This window comes from Balaenoptera acutorostrata, unplaced genomic scaffold, assembly GCF_949987535.1.
Source record: "Balaenoptera acutorostrata unplaced genomic scaffold, mBalAcu1.1 scaffold_996, whole genome shotgun sequence".
Taxonomy (NCBI): Eukaryota; Metazoa; Chordata; class Mammalia; order Artiodactyla; family Balaenopteridae; genus Balaenoptera; species Balaenoptera acutorostrata.
The window spans coordinates 67,406-88,000 of NW_026645759.1; the positions used below are offsets into that span (position 1 = coordinate 67,406).

General features: G+C 43.6%; 1 long non-coding RNA gene across 1 annotated transcript; it reads right to left on the reverse strand.

Annotated features, from left to right (window-relative positions):
* Positions 1–7,065: 7,065 nt before the first annotated feature.
* LOC130706698 (uncharacterized) lies at positions 7,066–18,533 on the reverse strand. The gene is made up of 3 exons (XR_009006861.1): positions 18,426–18,533; positions 11,687–11,858; positions 7,066–8,399 (listed from the first exon to the last, which is right to left on the reverse strand). It is a non-coding gene; the product is annotated as an uncharacterized LOC130706698 (long non-coding RNA).
* Positions 18,534–20,595: the final 2,062 nt, after the last annotated feature.

Genomic DNA, 20,595 nt, shown 5'->3' on the forward strand with positions numbered 1-20,595 from the left:
TGCTCACCCGCCGCCCCAGCTCAGAAGGCTGTTTCTAGTCCCACCTTACTTATGGGCGAGGCGCTATATCTATGCCACTGTCACCTGCACAAGGTGCCCAATTCCCCCACCTCGTCTGTTCTGGGGGCTTAACAAGTATCCAGGACTCTCAGATGGAAGGGTGGAGAGGGAGTAATTCAGAAGAGACTTAGGCACAGAGGAGCATGATGATACCCCATCCCTCCCTATCCCTCAACCAGGGTGCTGAGCCATGGTTCATGATCAGGGAGAGAATGAATGCTGGGAAAGCAGCCAACGCCATAACCAACTTGTAGCAATGAGGGCCAGAGAACTGAGACGAAAGTACGTGGGGGCCATTGGCACATACTGTTCAGTTAAAAAAAAGCAAAGAAACCAGGAATGCTAACTAAAGGACAGAACGATTATCATCTTTGACTGTAAACCTCTCTCTGCATCATCCTTGGGTCCTAAAGCGACCTATTTCCATCACACGCACATTCCACCAGCAGCCGAAACTCACCTCAGCACCCATGCTATATTCTGACCCAGTTTACATGGAGCTGACTGAAAGGCAAAGAATAAGAAAATGAGGCATTTGAAAGGGAAATCCATGCTTCCTAGTTTAGAGCTGCACAAACTCCTTTGCCCACCACAGGAAGGGATTAGGCTACTCAATCCGAGTAACCCATTTCTCTTTGTTTGGGAACATGGTGATTCTATTCAGAGAGCATAAATCAGATAAAGGACCCACGCATACTAGATTTTTCATTTGGCAAGCAGAATAAAAATCTGAACCTATACCTGTGGGAAAATAATCAATTTTTCATAGACTTATTACAGGCTTCACAAAATCTACTGCACACATATTTTTAAAAGTAAGAAAGCGGCTCTTTAATGATACTTAAAATACATGGCATGGCAAGAATTATTTAAAATGTGTTTCTGAGGCCTGAAGTTTGGTACTGCCTGCTAAAATATAGATGATTTGGATAAGGCTGTCTTCTCGGGATAAACGTGAGACCTAAGCGCATCTTATCATAAAGCTAATAGGAAGGTTGGTATTCAGGCAGTTAAGTAATTGGTATAAATCCTCCCAAGATATTAGATCCCCTGAACTCGCAACAGTTAGTGGTTGTTCATTGGCCTGTGTGCATTAAATAACTGCCCTTAACCCAGAGGCCAGCAATCCACTGTTTACATAAAGTCAACACAAAGCAGAGCAAGAGGAAGCAGAGCTGAATCCAATAGATACATGACCACGACTCACCCAACAAGTGTTTTCCGAGCAGCAAGCCAGGCCTGGGAAAGTGGACACGTGATCCACGGGGTCTGGATGCCCAGTCTCGATCCAAGCAGATTGGCTCCATTTTTATGAGCCATCGGCTTGATTGTCCACATTGGTGGGCATGCTTTTCGCAGGAACACATCTCTGTTCTAAGCGGAAGGCTATGCGCCTACACCTGTGACCAGCCCTGTATGAGGACTGTACGTGCGTGTGTGCGTGCGTATGCGTGACTGAATGAATGAAAGATTTTTAAAATGTCTACATAAAGCAGATCTAATATATGAACATCTCCATTTACCAAAAGGCTTTCATTTTTTTATCATGCAGCAAGTCACTGAAATATTACACTATTTTGTGTCCAGCAACTCCCTTCAAGGAGCTATGAAAACATGAAGCATCACTGATGTCAGAAGTCACAGTCTAGCCGAGAAGACAAGTGACAGACCCGAAACAGAGACCACAGCAAACGTCTGACACCAAGTGTAAAAGCTTCAGGAGTTCACAAAATCCAAAGTCACTAAAAGCCCAAGTTGCTGAGAGGACTTGGAGCAGTGGGCGTTAAGAAGGGCAGCGAAGATGGTAGGCTTTAGATTACCAAAGGGACGGAGGTGGCGTTTCACGGAGGTACAAAAAGCAGAAGCAATGACTTAGAAGCAAAAAGAAGCCTTCTGTTTGCCGATGGCAGTGACAGCACCTGCCCTGATCAGAGCCACAGGAAACAGGGCTCATTATAGGGTGGGGACTCGTTATGAAGGGGTAACAAGCTGCCCAGAGAAGTTGATTTGTTACATTAGGGAGTCATTTTAGGATCCTGAATGGGAACAACCGGGTGTTCCTTCCGTATGGTGAGAATTCACCCCAGGATTCCTTTCAAGAGCACGCTCCCCTTGACATTGAGTTAATGATTTCATTTGCACTCAGCTTTCCAATATCCCACCTCAGTGGTTCCCAACTTATGGACCACAGAGTTATGCCAGAGGTCCTGAAGGCAGATAAGCACTGCCCAGAAACGACTTGCTCCTGGCATATTGCCGCTGTCTCGTTCTAATATCTGTAGATACCATGTGAGCCATAAAACGCAAATTCACTCCAAAGCCACAGTCACCTGAGTTGCCCCAGGCGCCAGCCTATGGCTGCACATGGAGTCACTGTAACAGTAGCCCAGATGTCACTAGCTCCCACCTCCCTGCTGTTCATGCAGGACTTCAGCCTCCAGTAAAGTACCCCTCAAGCATTCCTAGGAGTTCCCAGGGATTTGGTGCCTGAGCCTGCGAACAAGGCCGTCGTCCTCTCAGCGGCCACTGGGCGGCGATGGGTCCACACAGCTCCCTCTCCTGCGCCTTCAAGCACCCCGAGGCCTCCGCAGGCCAAACTGCAGGATGGTCCATATGGAGTAGGGGAAACATCTCATTCCTCCTGGGAGCTACCATTCCCAAAGCAGTCACACCGGTGCCATACACGATAGCTTACCGAGGGTATTTTAGAAAAACAACTCTGACAGTTGTTACTTACAGCCCTCAAGCTGTGAATGAAAACTGTATGTGAAGGTGAATCTAGCGGAGGTTGGACAGGAAGAAAAATACCAGGGACAGAGCCCATGCCGTGCTCACAATCAACCTTCCCATAATGTGCTATCAAAATGCACATCAGGGACTTCCCTGGTGGCACAGTGGTTGAGAATCTGCCTGCCAATGCAGGGGACACGGGTTCGAGCCCTGGTCTGGGAAGATCCCACATGCCGCGGAGCAGCTGGGCCCGTGAGCCACAGCTACTGAGCCTGCGCGTCTGGAGCCTGTGCTCCGCAACAAGAGAGGCCGCGATAGTGAGAGGCCTGCGCACCGCGATGAAGAGTGGCCCCCGCTTGCCACAACTAGAGAAAGCCCTCGCACAGAAACGAAGACCCAACACAGCCAAAAAAAAAAAAAAAAAAAAAAAAAATGCACATCATCCTGTTTGACCCAGCAAATCAAACTTCTAAGCACACAAGGAAGTGAAAAGTGTAGGAGGATTTTCAACGCAGATTATTTGCAAGAGTGAAAAAGGAGAAACACACATCTCCTAGTACAGAAGGGGTTAAATTATGACACACTGACAGGGTAGAATACAGGCAGCTGTTAAAAACGATGACATCAGCTTGGAAGTACCACTGGAGAGCTCTGCGATGCATCGTTAAGTGACACAATGCCAGTTAGAACAGCGCTCCACAGCCTGTTAGGAGGCGGGGTGAGCGGCGGGCAGGCCAGCGAAGCTTCATCTGCCGCTCCCCATCGCTTGCACGACTGCCTGAGCCCCCCGCCCCCTCCCCCGTGGAACCATTCTCTTCCAGGAAACCGGTCCCTGCTGCCGAACAGGTGGGGGACCGCTGAGTTAGAAGACATTAGGGACAGCGTGATCGCATTTCAAAAGTGTGGAGGAGGGGCCGGGAAGAGGTACATATGGATATTATATGTCAGGAACAAAACCTATGGACCTACTGACAACCTTTCTCCCTCATACCCATGCCTGAAGGGGAGTCTTTTTTTTTACCACCCAGATCCTTTATGGAACTGATCTGGGAGACAGTAAGAGAGATAAAGAGTCCTCAAATGGCCAGATTAGTCTTCATGAGAGGAGATGAAAGAGGAAGTAGTGGATGAGAGAGGCAGGCAGCCAGCCAGCCAGCCAACCAGGAGATGGAAGAAAAGAAATACCTGGAGCTTTTAAAGACGGGGGAGGTGGAGGTCCTGGAGCAGCTACTGAAGACTTGGTGTACGGGAGAGAAAGCTGGGTGACGTAGGTTCAACATGTTTGGCCGTGTCATGTGCTGTGTGACCCCTCCAGAGTCTACAAATACACCCATGACAAAGATCTAGAACACGCATGAGGTTTTGAGATCAGATTGGTGTTTCTTCCCCATGTTTCTGTGCTGCCCATGAGGTGAGAACAAAAGCTAGTTTAAGGTTGTACATGTATGAAAAACGCCAGGAAAGACACCCCAGAAATTGTCCCAGCGGTAACATCTGTCAAGGTTGATTAGGTACTGGTGGACTTTGTTACAACAAAAGTGTATATCACATGTATCATTTTCATGGGCATGTATTTTACTTTCACTCAGGACAGAGGTTTGGGTGAGGCAAGCAGGGTGACTACAGTGCAAAACTGAAGGAGACACTGACTCTCAGCGTCTTGCTGGTTCAGAGCCGCATGTAAACACCCCCGTGAGGGAGTGCCTCCTTCACTTAGCGCCCTACCCACCCTGCTTGCCTCACCCCATCCTGGCTCTGCTTGCCTTGTTAATCACAGTTCTGAATCTCATTGAAATTCAAACTGGGATGCTATCTGCCACACACACTGCATACAGAGTGCATTGCCATTCTGAAAGCACTTTCGTATATGTAGTTCACTGTCTCTTCATGACAATCTCACAGGCAAATGAGACTAGTATTATAATTCCCATTCTACAGATGGAGACCAGAAAGGTTAAAAGACCTGTCCAAGATCACACTGCTAAGTGACAGCAAACTCAGTTCAGCTGAGTTTGATCACCATCCCCAAGTATTTCCATGACCCCACCCACATACAAAACAAACAAAAATTATCACTCATACCTATCAGGAAAACAATGAATCTCTGAAGTGAACCTAGCCCAGATATTCATGTCTCCCGTCAAATAAGGCCCGGCAGCCCCCATTTGCCCCCTTGGAAACCACGGAGGCAAAGCCCACAGAAGATGTAGGCAGCCTCTAGCCAAGACGGCGCCCCATGAGGAGCAGCCCCTCTGGATTCTCGAGTAGCAGCAGGTTTTCAGGACGAGCAGCAGGCCTTCACGAGGGCCTACAGGCAGGTCCGCGGCTGCTGGCTGGCACCAGGTGTGAGCCATGGGAACTCTGGGAGCTGGGTGGGGGGGTGTGTGTGGGGAGCATCTGCACAGGAGGCATGAGCCTAAGAGAATCTCTCAGCATTGGACATTCCACAAGGCGTACATGCAGCTACTGGTGGTCGGCACTTCCGGGTTTTCGCCTTGAGGTGAGCGGAAAGGTATAACACGGCACCACTAGCCACCAGCCTGGAGCTCAACCAGCTGGCCTGGCAGCCTAGAAATTTGCTTAAGGAGTTAATCCAGGCAGACCCTGAACTACCCTGTTCATCCAGCTGTGTTTCAGGGCACAGCACGATTCCAACACTGCACGTAATAAAAATGAAGAATACCCCCCCCCCTGCCCTCTGCAGATTCGTTTTTCTCGGGTCCCACTGGTACTTTCGTTTAAAACTAAGTTTAAAAATAAAGAAATCAGCAAACCACACTCATTTGCCAAGTGTGCTTTTTTTCCTTCCTTCACAAACCTAAATCATACTTGGCAGAATTCATGCTGTTCTTGTTTACCTGTTCCTCTAAGAATATGAATCCATTTCCCTCTAGCCTGGGTTTTAGGTACATTGTTTAGCCAAGCCTTTACCTCCCTCTTCTGTTAAAAAGAGGAAAACATACAGCAAACTCAAGTTCTGTATTTGTGAAAATGTTAAGAGGAAACTACCCTAGGATGTTTACACAAGCTGTGTAAAGTGGCTTTAAAGAGGCTCTAGTATTCCAGTATTACCCATACTACATTCGAATTAATACTTCCCAGAAAAAGTAAACTTTAAATAAGATCCAATCAGGATCAACTGCACACCCACCTGAGTAGCTGAACAAAATCAATGGAGCAATTCTTTGGTCATCGGACTAAAAGATTCAAGATTGACTTTTTCCCCCTTTTAGTAAAATATGAAACTCCCTGGTAACCTGAAGTATTATTGGGTCCTGTATCTTGCAAGGATTTATGCGCAATTTATCTAAAAACTGCCTTTCAACAGCTACACGAATGGCTGAAATTGCTTGATCCCGTCAGGCAAAGAGTTTTTAAAAACATTAACCTCAGAAACAGAATATATATATATGTCTGTCTCGTGCTAAGTACCAGAGTTTTCAATCATGAAATTAAATATTCCTTTGCAAACTCAGCTATATCCTAAAACAGCCAATGATAACCTCTTGCAATACTCAGCATTCTGTGGAGAATTGAGTTTCTAAAGGGCCGTATACGGTCCTGAACGTAATGGGAGATTCCTTTAAGGGAGTTTTTCCTTCTGAGGAAAACAGCTGTACACCGTGGACTACTGAAAAGCCCCGCTGGGCCTGTCTTATTTATGAGATGTTTCCACAGCGGGGTCTTCTGTGTTTACATGGCGCTGCTCCTCTTAGTGAGGGTGACCGCTACCGAGCCTTGGATTAGGCTCTCAGCGTATATACACACACTCCCAACCGGGCACCATGACCCTCACTTCTCAGCGGAGGAAACAGTGTGAAAAGGAACTTACCTGAGGTGGCGAAGCTCGGGGAGAAGCGGAGCTGGGATGCAGTCCCAGCAGTGAAACCGCGAGGCCTGTGCTCTCCAAGGCAAACTCCGCCCAACCCCCCACCCCCACTGCCTCTTTGAAAACCTCCTCCTTACCTGCTAGGCAGGCACACCTGAGACCAGTAGTTCCCTGGGGATAAGAATCACCCGGGAAGCTTGTTCACTCTACCTTCCCAAAGCCCCTTCCCTGGAGATTCTGACTCAGGGGTTCCAAGCTGGACCCAGAAATTGTCTTTTGAACAAATGATCCAGGTGATTCTTATCATCAGAGGACTGTGGGAACGGTCTTAGATCAGGGGTGGCCGGGGCCAGGGAGTATCTTTGGCTTTGTGGGCCGTTAGGTCTCTGTCACAACTACTCGACGCAAAAGGAGCCAGAGAAAATTCATGAATGAACTGGCCTGGCTGTGGTCCAATAATTTATTTACGAAAACAGGCGGCTGGCTACAGTTTGCTGACCCTTCTCTTAGACCATTCATCATACCATTAAAAAAGAGACATTAATGCCTGCTATTTGTCACCTCACTAAGGCTATGTCTCAATCAGGCAATTGACCCAATGAAAATCCTCCCAACACCATGAAACATCACTCTCATCAAGAGGATAAAGTCAAGGTTGTGTCTGCCCTCCCTCAAGCAAGAACAGATGGAATTTACATGAGAGGATGCAGTCTAAGCCAGAGAGTAGAAGCACACTGTATTTTAACGTACAAGACACACTGTATTTTAAAGGACAAGCACACTGTATTTTAAAGGACAAGAATGAGGTGGTAACTATAAGATGCTGGTGGAGATTGTGGCGGGTTTTCTTTATGCAGTGGATTTTCTAGGGCCCCCAAAACTCTTCCTGCATCCTGGGAATTACTAGCTCAGACCACCATATCATTTTTCCCGGTACCTATTGTTATATTCTTTTTTTTAACTCCCTCATGAGGATGATTGATGCTAGCAGCTGAATTCAGAGGAGCGTTTGATTTGCCTGCCATCCTCTGGGAATACCCCTGCTAAATGCAGGAAAAGTCACTCAACATCAAAGATCATTCAGCCACGGATGTGAGAGCTACTGTCACCTTATAAAGCTTACAATAGCCAGCGTCCTCTTACAATTTTCCCCAGTGCAAGCTACAGAGGTGGGGAGGGTTGGAGGGAGCACGGGTTAATACAGTGGAATTTCCTTTGGCACCAGCTCCAAGCAGTCTTTTAACAGAGATGTTTAATTGATCTTTATTGAGCAGAACCTTCCCTTCTGCTTAGAAAAGAAATGATCACTTTTCCCTGGGGTTCTATCTGGAGAAGTTAATAGCCCCCGTTTTCTCTTACAGCAGAGATACTTAATGACTGGGAGACTATCATAAATAGAGTTTATTGTCCAAAATACAAACCCAGTTCTAATCAACCTGCACAGTGAGATTGCCTTGCTTGTATCTGTTGATACCTGGAGGAGCTTTTCCCAACTGACGAGCGCATTGTTCTTTCCACTCAGGCTCTGCTGTCCAGTTAACAAATTGGATAGCGAGGTAATCTATAGGCCTTTGCCAAAGACCGCTGAGGATGCCCTAATGTGTATCAATTTGATCCTCACATGCAGTAGCTCCCAGGTGAGGCCCGAGAGCGGAGCCATAATCATTTGTGTACACGGTGCAGGAATATTTTGCAGGTGTGAAGACGATCATTGCAATACTTCCAGGATACAGAGACACTTCCGGGATTCAGTACAAAGACAGCCGTTACTGCTTGGCAGCTATGAAGAGTGATGGAAAAACAAACAAACAAAAGTAATACTTACAGAGTTCCTTTAGCTCTTTTATAAAGGGCTTTATTGATATTAGCTTTACTTTTTGAAATAACTTCCAAACACAACAAGCAGGTATTAATATTTCCCTTTTAGAGCTAGGAAATTTTGTATTAAATGTTCTGACTGCTGTGCTCCTTGAGGACTAGATTTAGCAGTAAACTAGAGGCTAGGACTTGCTGCTACAGTAAACTCTTACTATTTGGGAATTTGTTCTAGAGATACAAATTTCCTGGGTCTTTTTCTTTGTCCTCTCCTCCTTCTGGCTGCCGGCTTTCCCCACCTGCCACCTGCCACGCCCTCCCCAGCCCTCCAAGTTGCCATCCTGGCATGGCAGGCACCGTGACCATGATTTCTGAACCACATTTTGGAACCTGTAGTATGAAAAATACCAGTGTTCTTAGGTGGACAAGAGGACAGAACTTTTGAAACCATGATTGTCCACAAAAATCGGAGATATCTGATCACTCTTATAGTGTCGCTCTAGCATATTCTCCAATGACGAGCAAAGGAAGGTGTGGAAGGGAAGCACCTACCATTTACTGACACAGTTAATAGGCATATACTCAAGGCAGGTGTAAGGCCCGGGCCTGAGGTCTTCCCAGGAATGTGAGAGGGAAGGAGGAGGGAGGCTTTATACCTGAGATATTGGATTCCTTTTCTCCCCCCATTTTACTGAGATATAATTGTCATATAATTTTATATTAATTTCAGGTGTACAACATAGTAATTTGATATGTGTATAAATTGCAAAATAATTTCCACAATAAGTTTAGTTAACATTTACCGCCTCACATAGTTACAATTTTTTTCTTGTGATGAGAACTTTTAAGATCTATACTCTTAGCAACTTTCAAATTAAATAACAGTATTGTTCGGTGCTTTGTGTCCACCTAGAGGGGTGGGATAGGGAGGGTGGGAGGGAGATGCAAGAGGGAGGAGATATGGGGATATAGGTATATGTATAGCTGATTCACTTTGTTATACAGCAGAAACTAACACACCATTGTAAAGCAATTATACTCCAATAAAGATGTTTAAAAAAAAAAGAAAACAGTATTTTTAACTATAGTCATCACGATGTACATTACATCCCCAGGAGTTGTTTCTCTTATAACTGCAAGTTTGTACCTTTTGACCACCTTTCCCATCCCCCCTACTCCCACCTCTGGCAACCACTAAACTGTTCTCTGTTTCTATGAGCTCAGTTTTCTTCGATTCGTATACGTGAGATCATACAGTATTTGTCTTCCTCTAGTTTCACTTAGAGTAATGGCCTCAAGGTCTGTCCTGGCTTTTTTTTGCATCTGGTATCACAGTTAAACATGGTTAGAATCATGTTGGTGTTGTTACCAGGTCCTTGTCAGGTGTCATGGGCTGAGTTGTGTCCACCACGGAATTCACAGGATGAAGCCCTAAACCCCAGTACCTCAGCATGTGACTGTATTGGGAGATCAGGCCTTTAAAGAGTAATTAAGTTAAAATGAGGCCATTAGGGTGGATCCCAGTCCAATCTGACTGGTGTCCTTATAAGGAATGCAGATTAGACACACAGAGAGACACCAGGCCTGCCCAGAGGGTGAAAGCCCCGTGAGGACACAGGGAGAAGGCGGCGCTCTGCAAGCCAAGGAGAGAGGCTGGAGCAGGCTCTTCCCTCAGGAGCCTCAGAGGAAACCAACCCTGCTGACAACTTGACCTTGGACCTCCAGCCTCCAGAATGGTGAGAAATAAATTTCTGTTGTTTAAGCTACCCAGACTGTGGTGTTTTGTTATGACAGCCCTAGCAAACTCATACAGATAACAAAAATTAACGTGGAATGAGGCCTGGAACACCTACCGCTTACATGTTGTTTGCTACATGCCAAATACATGCCAAATACTAACTCGATCCTCACCATAGCCCTATGAAGTGGGCACTATTGTTCTCACCCCCATCTTACAGACAAGAAAACTAAGGCACAGAGATGTTCAGTGAACTGCCTAAGGCCATACATCTGACATGTGGAAAAGCTGGAATTTGAACCCAGTCACCAGTCTCGGAGTTCACTGTTTTGTCTCAATTTTCTACCTGTTATCCCCCAACTGATCATCCACAAACCTTCCAAAACTGGTTCAGGAGGCAGCGTGGAAAGCAAACCTGAGGATACTGTGCCCCACTCTTGAGAGGCAAGGACTCACAACCTGGGAAGCTTAGGAGGGACAAGGAAAGCTGGTTCATCTCAGAGGCCCATGGATGGAAGGAAGAGACACCTGGGCCTGGTGAACCGAGGGCCTCGAGGCAGGAAGGCTTTTCCCATGTTGGCTGTCACCCTGATCCACAGCTCTGCCATCAGGTAGCCTTGGGTTCCTCCAGGCACACTGGCCCTATGAGTACATGATGTACTGCAGGCTGCTGGAGCATATTGGATGTAGAGTCAGAAATGGTTCACTCCCTCTCCAGCAGTCATTTCTCCAGAACAAGCAGGGAAAAATTACCAGACAGGGAGGTTCACCTTCATCCTCTAGACCCGGGTTTCTCAGCCCCGGCTCTAGTGACATTTTGAGCTAGGCAATGTGTGACTTTGTTTCTTTGTTGTGTGTGACTGCCATGTGCGCTGTAGGATGTTTAGCAGCATCCCTGTCCTTACCTACTAGATGCCAGTAACACATCAGCTACTTGTGACAACCAAAAGTGTCTCCAGATATTGCCAAATATCCCCGAGGGGACAAAATCACCCCCACTGAGAAGCACTTCTCTAAGAGAAACAGAAAAAGGTTCTTCCTCAAGACACCATTTCCATCTGTCAGAAGGCTGTCATAATAATATATGCAAACGTTCTACATTTATGGTGTTGTACAGTGCACAACCTGCCCAACTGCCCATGGTCATCCACCTCCTCCCTCCCTCTCCTCAAGCTTCACAGGAAAATGAGGCTAATCTGCCCTACACTTTATCGTTCCTTTCTACTTTCCCATATTTCTGAGATACTATAAGGAACCCGAGGGCTTCCTGGTCTAAACTTGGGGTTCAGTTCGGGATTGACCTTTCTCCACCCTGAGGTAAGGATTAAGAAAATAAAACCTGTGCTGATCCTTCTGATTTTCTAGTTCAGCCATTAATGTGACAGGCATGAGGTGCTGATAAAGTGGCCAATTTATTCAATCCCTTTAATGGAGAGAAAAAGTTTAAACTTTTATTGGTTTAGCTTGCCCCAAAAGCAACTATCAAATGTTGGCAGGATACAATGAAGGCTTACCTTGTTAACATAGTTAAGTCTCTCTCTCTCAGAACTAGCCCATTTAGCTCCAGGGTCCTTAGCGCACCCGACGCACTTACACAGCATTTAAGAGCTTTACACAACTGGAAGGTCACATCTTTATTTCTTATCGCAGGAACACGACTTCTGTAAACTTTATTTCTGTCACAACCTAAAGCAAAATTATTGTAAAATGAGTGATTTAAACCATACATTTTATCATCATTAAAAAGCACCTTAGGGCTTCCCTGGTGGCGCAGTGGTTGAGAATCTGCCTGCTAGTGCAGGGGACACGGGTTCGAGCCCTGGTCTGGGAGGATCCCACATGCCACGGAGCAGCTGGGCCCGTGAGCCACAATTGCTGAGCCTGCGCGTCTGGAGCCTGTGCCCCGCGACGGGAGGGGCCGCGATAGAGAAGGGCCCGCGCACCGCGATGAAGAGCGGTCCCCACACCGCGATGAGGAGTGGCCCCCGCTTGCCGCAACTGGAGAAGGCCCTCGCACGAACCGAAGACCCAACACAGCCAAAAATAAATAAATAAATAAATAAATAAATAAGAAAAATCCTTAAAAAAAAAAAAAAAAAAAAAAAAGCACCTTAAAAAAAAAAAAAAAAGCATCTGCTCTGTGCTAAGGATAAGAAACGACTCCTGCCCTTAAAGCCTGCACTAAGGAGGGACATGAAAATTTGAATCACATGAGATAAAGAAGCATCACCTTTATGCACAGAGGTTCCTTGGAGGCAAAATGTTATATCTGAGTGACAGCTTCATGATAACCCTGAAGCAGAATCTAAAAACCTGAGGCTATGCAGAGGTGGAGTAGGAGGTGCATTAACTGCAGAGGGAGCACCTGTGCAAAGACACTCAAGCCTGACACCTGCTGGGCACTGTAAATACTGCAGGTGGGGATGACTAAAGGCCAGGGGTCCAAGTGTGAGAACAGACAGAAAGGAAAATAGAGATGTTGGCGGAAGCAAGCCTGGGAGACAGCATGGCTTGTATCCCACAGGTGATGAGGCCTGGGGTTACCACTGGCTCAGTAAGGGTGCCTCCGCTGATTAGAAAAAGGTGCCCCGCTGCTGAAGGACCAATTAGATAAAGGGAGTGATCCCAAAAAGCTCCCCTTCCTCAGGGCCAAAGAGCCCCAGGAGGCTTGGCCGAGCACAGTTCAGACTACACGCCTCTGGGCAGAGCACACGCTGGGCGGCTAGTATGCACTAACTCTGTGTGGGCAAGCCATTAGCAGCATTATTTTAAGCGTATCTTTTTATGTTAGAAGATCACTCAACCCGAGTAGGCAGATGAACTTAGAGGAACTGAGCCCAGGGGCCGCGAAACCACCCAGGAGCTTCTGCCATAGTCCGGGCAAAATGTAATATGGATGAAGAAGCAAATTGAGGAGGAGGCCAAAATCTACGAGCTAGACCCACTGGATTGAAGACATAAAGTTCACTGAAGGAACTCTGAAGAGAATGGGCTCTGCAATAAACTTTTCTTACATTCAACGTAAAATATTAGGCAAAATTAAGTACAGTGGCCTTTAAGGTCCTTTCAGCTCTAATTTCTTTTGATTTCTAACTTATTACTCTGGTTAAGTAAAGTCCCTTCAGAGGTACAGAACACTTCCTACACCTGCATTGGATGCAAAGAATAATCTGACTTCTCTTCACCAGGGGATGAGTTGAACTGTCCTTGCAGAAGAGATAACAGATGGTGTGAACCCCAGATCCTAGAAAAAGGCCAGGCACACGATAAGTATTCAGCTTTTTGAAAACAAATGAACAATCATTTCCTCTCCTAGATCTTCACACCCTTCCTCTGCTGGCTACTTTCTTTCAGCTTATAAACATCCTCAAGTATACCCACTTAAAAAACTCTCAGACCTATGATTCTTTGGATCTTCTTGTGGGTAACTTAAGTCTCTCCCATGCCTTCAAACTCTTAGAGGAAAACATAGGCAGAACACTCTATGACATAAATCACAGCAAGATCCTTTTTGACCCAGCTCCTAGAGAAATGGAAATAAAAACACAAATAAACAAATGGGACCTAATGAAACTTCAAAGCTTTTGCACAGCAAAGGAAACCATAAACAAGACCAAAAGACAACCCTCAGAATGGGAGAAAATATTTGCAAATGAAGCAACTGACAAAGGATTAATCTCCAAGATTTACAAGCAGCTCATGCAGCTTCATAACAAAAAAACAAACCACCCAATCCAAAGATGGGCAGAAGACCTAAATAGACATTTCTCCAAAGAAGATATGCAGATTGCCAACAGACACATGAAAGAATGCTCAACATCATTAATCATTAGAGAAATGCAAATCAAAACTACAATGAGATATCATCTCACACCAGTCAGAATGGCCATCATGAAAATATCTAGAAACAATAAATGCTGGAGAGGATGTGGAGAAAAGGGAACCCTCTTGCACTGTTGGTGGGAATGTAAATTAATACAGCCACTATGGAGAACAGTATGGAGGTTCCTTAAAAAACTAAAAATAGAACTACCATACGACCCAGCAATCCCACTACTGGGCATATACCCTGAGAAAACCATAATTCAAAAAGAGTCATGGGGGCTTCCCTGGTGGCGCAGTGGTTGAGAATCTGCCTGCCAATGCAGGGCACAAGGGTTCGAGCCCTGGTCTGGGAAGATCCCACATGCCGCGGAGCAACTACGCCCGTGAGCCACAACTACTGAGCCTGCGCGTCTGGAGCCTGTGCTCCGCAACAAGAGAGGCCGCAATAATGAAAGGCCCGCGCACCGCGATGAAGAGTGGCCCCCACTTGCCGCAACTAGAGAAAGCCCTCGCACAGAAACGAAGACCCAACACAGCCATAAATAAATAAATAAATAAATAAAGAAAAATTGTATAACTTAAAAAAAAAATTATAAAAAAAAAAAAGAGTCATGTACCAAAATGTTCATTGCAGCTCTATTTACAATAGGCAGGACATGGAAGCAACCTAAGTGCCCATCGTCGGATGAATGGATAAAGAAGATGTGGCATATATATACAATGGAATATTACTCAGCCATAAAAAGAAATGAAATGGAGGTATTTGTAGTGAGGTGGATGGACCTAGAGTCTGTCATACAGAGTGAAGTAAGTCAGAAAGAGAAAAACAAATACCGTATGCTAACACATATATATGGAATCTAAGGGGAAAAAAAAAAAAGGTCATGAAGAACCTAGTGGCAAGACGGGAATAAAGACACAGACCTACTAGAGAATGGACTTGAGGATATGGGGAGAGGGAAGGGTAAGATGTGACAGGGTGAGAGAGTGGCATGGACATATATACACTACCACATGTAAAATAGATAGCTAGTGGGAAGCAGCCGCATAGCACAGGGAGATCAGCTGGGTGCTTTGTGAACACCTAGAGGCGGGGGATAGGGAGGGTGGGAGGGAGGGAGATACAAGAGGGAAGAGATATGGGAACATATGTATATGTATAACTGATTCACTTTGTTATAAAGCAGAAACTAACACACCATTGTAAAGCAATTATACTTCAATAAAGATGTTTAAAAAAAAAATGTTGACCCTGATTTATCTAAGTAGTGGCAGTTCATTTAAATTTTATGTTTTTCTTTGTAGTTCTTCCCCTTTTTCCCCAACATCTTGGAATAAGAAGTTTCACAGTGAAAAAAAAAGTTGTTGCTAAAAATCAGGTTAACTCAAATGCCTATTGTGCTACTGTGAGTCATTTAAATTCATCAGGACTCTTAGAAAACTTTTAATAACAAGAGATATGTGTTCCAGGAGGACAGCTACCATTAGAATATTTATCTCATTTGGAGAAGATCATCCAATAGAAATCCCCTCAACCTTACTGAAATAAATGCACTAGAAAAGTTTAGTCACTAAAAGACATGCCTTGAAAACATTAAAGCATTTACAACTTCAACTGCTGCAGTTGAATATAATTCCAAAGATACTCAAATTTTAGAAATGTAAGGCTAGCATGATATCACCTGACCAGAGTAAAAACAATGGTTTCCTCCTTGGCTCTTGCATCAGATGTCAATTCCCACCCTTGCCCCACTTCCTCCTGCTCTATTTTTTCATCACACTGGTGGATCTCAAAATATTTCCCTATGAAAATAAAAGGTATAGAAAATTATCGTTGGTTTTTGATACGATAGTTTAATAGGGCTATCTGGATTAGGCTGAAGATGATCTTAAAATAAAGAAAAAATATTGCTAGGTAATACCATTAAAGGAGAAAACTAGGAGATATGATTAAATTACTGAGGGATTATTTTAAAGTCTTTACGACACTGTAGGAAAACAGATGAAGTTTTCCAATTAATTATATCTATTCATTAGCACAGGTTCGGCATTACTTCACATTTCTGTTGGGAAAGCAGCTCCAGTTGCTATATACAATACAAAAAAACATTTAAAAAGCATCTTAGTCACACTGACCTCTTCTTGATTAGTCCTAATATATCAGATTTTAATATGTGCAAAGTCTTCCCAATAAAATGGGTAAGTTGTGATGGATTAAAAGGAATACAATGCATCTTTTTCTAAAACAAGAAAACGAATTATACATATGTGTATAGATACACACCCACATATATATATTAAATTATACACACACATACACCATACACACAAGCAGAGAACCCCAAATTAGATAGAACTGGCCAATAAAGTAGATTATATCTCCCTGGAAGTCACAGAAATGCAAAATAAGACAATGCTATTAATTAAGTAGAAAACTGGAACACAAAATTACATATAAAATTATATAATTATATGTTAAGTTTTGTGTGCACTTGCGTGTGTCAAAAACCAAATGAAACATACTAACATATTAACTGGTTGGTGTTACGGATGTTTAGAGATTAATGTTTTTTCATTTGAAAATTTCCTCATAGAAAATGGTCGTGTATTATTGATTGTGTATTATTTTTATAAGAAGAATTTACTTCGAATTTCTAAAAAGGAATAACAGATATATGCTTGCATAAAATGTCAACAGAGTCTATTCTAATTCTGAAACAAGTTGAAAAAATATTTTCTCAAGACATTCGGCAAGTATCACCTAAAATTAAATAGACAAGTCATCTAACTTTGTGTTCAGCTTGGCTTTCTTCATCTTCTGCAATAACCACATTTGTGGAACAAATTCCTATCAAAGGTTCAGACCTAAACAAAAACTACTGAGTAAAAACACATCTGTTTTGGCTTTTTCTCCGAATAGTTCCCAGTATTTGTTAAAATTGAGATCTTTATATTAAACTACACGCACAAATAAACCCTACCAGGACCAAATGTTACAAAATACAGCATGAGGCAAAGCAAATATATTTCACGACAATAAACTAGGTACCTTCAGGAACAACTTCATTTCTTTTAAGCCATCGCGATAAAACTGCCAATGAAATCATGTCCAGCTTTTTATTCTACAATGTTTTGAATTTCCCTAAAAACATCAAAATATTTCCTATTTCCTCAGTTAATAACCATTTCTATATTCTGACATGGCACTTTATGTGGGCAGTAAAGAAATATTAAAGCAAGCAGAAGAGTGATTAAAAGCAGTGACTAATGTCGGAGAGAGCTGGGTCTGAATCTTCAGTCCTGACTCCTAATTTTATGGTCATTAGAAATTCCTTAACTCCCCCTGAACATTACCTTTCTCACACATAAAATGACAGTAGTAATATTACACCATAGAATTGGAAGGTTAAGTCAGATCACGTATATATAACTCTTAAATTACTATAGTAATTATATTAAGCAAGCAAAACTATGCTAACTAAAAGAAAACAGCCAATGGTATTGATTCCCAAGGAAATGGAGGGAAGTAATGAAGGAATCCTTCAGCCTTTGAATAATAGTCAAGTTTTTCTGTTTGTTTAACCTATTTCCATCTGAATAAGTCAAAGGCGAAAAAGAAATCAATCATGAAGTCCAGTCTGGAGATAATTCAAGAAGTCAAGAGATTATATTACAACTAAGTCATGCAACTCAGGTGGAATCAGTAAATAGATTTTAAAACAAACTGGGTCTGGGTAATAAGTAGGAAAACAATACTGTTGCATAGGTCTCTTGGGTCTTTGCTGAGGTCCACAAATTCTCACAACTTCCGGTGACTAAACAAGTGCCTATCACTTCCCTAAGGAATGGGAAATAAAAGCAATAGGAATCATTAAACTTGGTCCATGACCAAAGGCAGAGTAACAATCTCTAGAAAAGAAGCTTACTGGTCAATACTCTTCAACCTCAAATTTGATTTCTCACTGAGATACCAAGAAAAGTGTTTGAGTTTGGCAATCCCAAGAAACTGACATTTTCAAGTCAATTATGATACAGTTTGGACCTTACCAAGTTTCTAAATGTACACGTTGTTAAAAAAAAAAAAAAAAAAAGGCATACCACAGAAATAGATGTGGGTAGTGGCAAATCGCTATGTTAGAACACTGAACCTGATTCAATTTCAGCCAGATACTTTATATTCTGCTCAAATTCAGTCTGTCTCAGATATTTACTGAGAATAACATTAAATTAACACCAGGTTGGGGGTGAAGGGTTTAGCCTTACTGACCCATACAATAACTGGTCTTGAGAACACTAGGAACACTGTTGATTCTGTACCCCTTATACTCATTGAAAGAAACCACCATTTCCAGGGAAGTCAAGACCAATTTGTCTTGCCAGATGCTTAGAACAAGGAATTACAAAAGGACAGTTTAGAATATACTCCACCTTCCTGGGTCATGTGTTGCTGTCATCAAAGGAAAAATTCTTTTTTTCCTCTTTTGGAGGAGAGGGGGTGAACAGGTGGTGGTTGTTTACCTGAATACAGAATAGACTAGTATGAATAAAATAGAATGAAAAGATGGTTGAGAAAATACATAAATAGAAAAGTCTGAGCTGGAAGTTTCTGGTCCCTTTCTTTCCGGTCAGCCTGTACTTTGGTCCTAATGTATATGACAGTGTCCCAAAATGCTTAGTCTACATTCATCAGGATTATGTGCATGTTGCATCTAGAGCACTTAGAGCAAAATTTTTCTTCAAAGAATTTTACCTTTAGGTTGAAAAGAAATATGTTCCTTGTAACATGGTATAGAAAAATATTCCACAAATGGGACTTCCCTGGTGGTGCAGTGGTTAAGAATCCACCTGCCAATGCAAGGGACACGGGTTCGAGCCCTGGTCCAGGAAGATCCCACATGCTGCGGAGCAACTAAGGCCGTGCACCACAACTACTGAGCCTGCGTTCTAGAGCCCACGAGCCACAACTACTGAGCCCAGGTGCCACAACTACTGAAGCCCATGCGCCTAGAGCCCGTGCTCCACAACAAGAGAAGCTACCGCAGTGAGAAGTCCGTGCATCACAAGGAAGAGTAGCCCCCGCTCGCCACAACTAGAGAAAGCCCGCGCACAGCAACAAAGACCCAACACAGCCAAAAATAAATACAGAAAATAAATTTATTTTTAAAAAAATTCCACAAAATAAATCTGATCATCAGCGGAATAAAATTTCTGTGCTGCCTAGTTTATGCCAAGGGCTATTCTAAGTACTGTAAACAAACGTAAACAAACACAACCTTTGGACCAGAAACCAGGTTCTTCAAACGACACTTGAAAACCTGAGATCCTTTAGGCATCCCATAAAATTTGTTTCTTTAACCCAAATTTCACAAAAAGGCAAAAATAATCATATTCAATCTGAGTAATTTAACCAGGAGAAAAGTGCCCAACGCAGAGAAGGTTATACCTAAATATTTGTTTAGTGAATAAAAGACACAAGAGGTGAACTGCTACAGCTGGCCAAGACTAGAGCAAGAACAATGATCAGAAATATACAGGTTAAAGAATTTCTCTAGTCATAAAAAAAAAAAAAAAAAGCTAGATATTTTTAAATGTCTGAATGTTTGTTTCGCGGGGTTAGAAGGCAACATAAGGAGAAGTGGTTCAGTACCCTGGATAGCTCCAGGGAGGCACAGTTTCTCAAGTCCCAGATCTACTTAGTTGCTGGTGTCTTCCAGCTGCAATTTCCCTGTTAAAGGGCTCTGTCATTTTTTTTTTTAAAGGAATTCCTTTATTTTTATTATTTATTTATTTATTTATTTATTTTTGGCTGCGCTGGGTCTTCGTTTCTGTGCAAGGGCTTTCTCCAGTTGCGGCAAGCGGGGGCCACTCTTCATCGCGGTGCGCGGGCCTCTCACCATCGCGGCCTCTCTTGTTGCGGAGCACAAGCTCCAGATGCGCAGGCTCAGTAGTTGTGGCTCACGGGCCCAGCCGCTCCTTGGCATGTGGGATCTTCCCAGACCAGGGCTCAAACCCGTGTCCCCTGCATTAGCAGGCAGACTCTCAACCACTGCGCCACCAGGGAAGCCCAGGGCTCTGTCATTTTTAAGCCAGATTCATGCCCCATAAAAACAGAGTAGACTCCTCAACCCCATCCTCACCCCGAAACACATGGAACAAATACGCACACGGAGAAGTCTAGCCTGTTCGTTAAAAAGAGAGTATCTTCTGTCCTGACCAGGGAATAAACCTGTCACTTTAGAAAACTGATCCAGGAAGTCTTATCTCTTGCTGTGTGACAGCTGATCCTGAGAGGGCTCACCGCCCAGATCTAGAGTAAGGGTTTACCCACGGGATCGATAAAGTAGCTATCTTCGAGTTGAAGTAAAACGTATTACCAAACCATAATTCAGTGTTATAAACTCAAATCAATAAATCTCTTTCTGAAGAAGACTCTACCGGAAGCATAGTACCTCTCCATAACATTCACATAAGTGAAGCAACTTACCCATGAGCTATGACTACAAAGTCGTGGTAATGATTATAAAGTAACAAGAACTGTAAAGTAAAATGACACCATTTCATATCTCAAAACTATACAGAGCTAAAGTAAAATACTGAC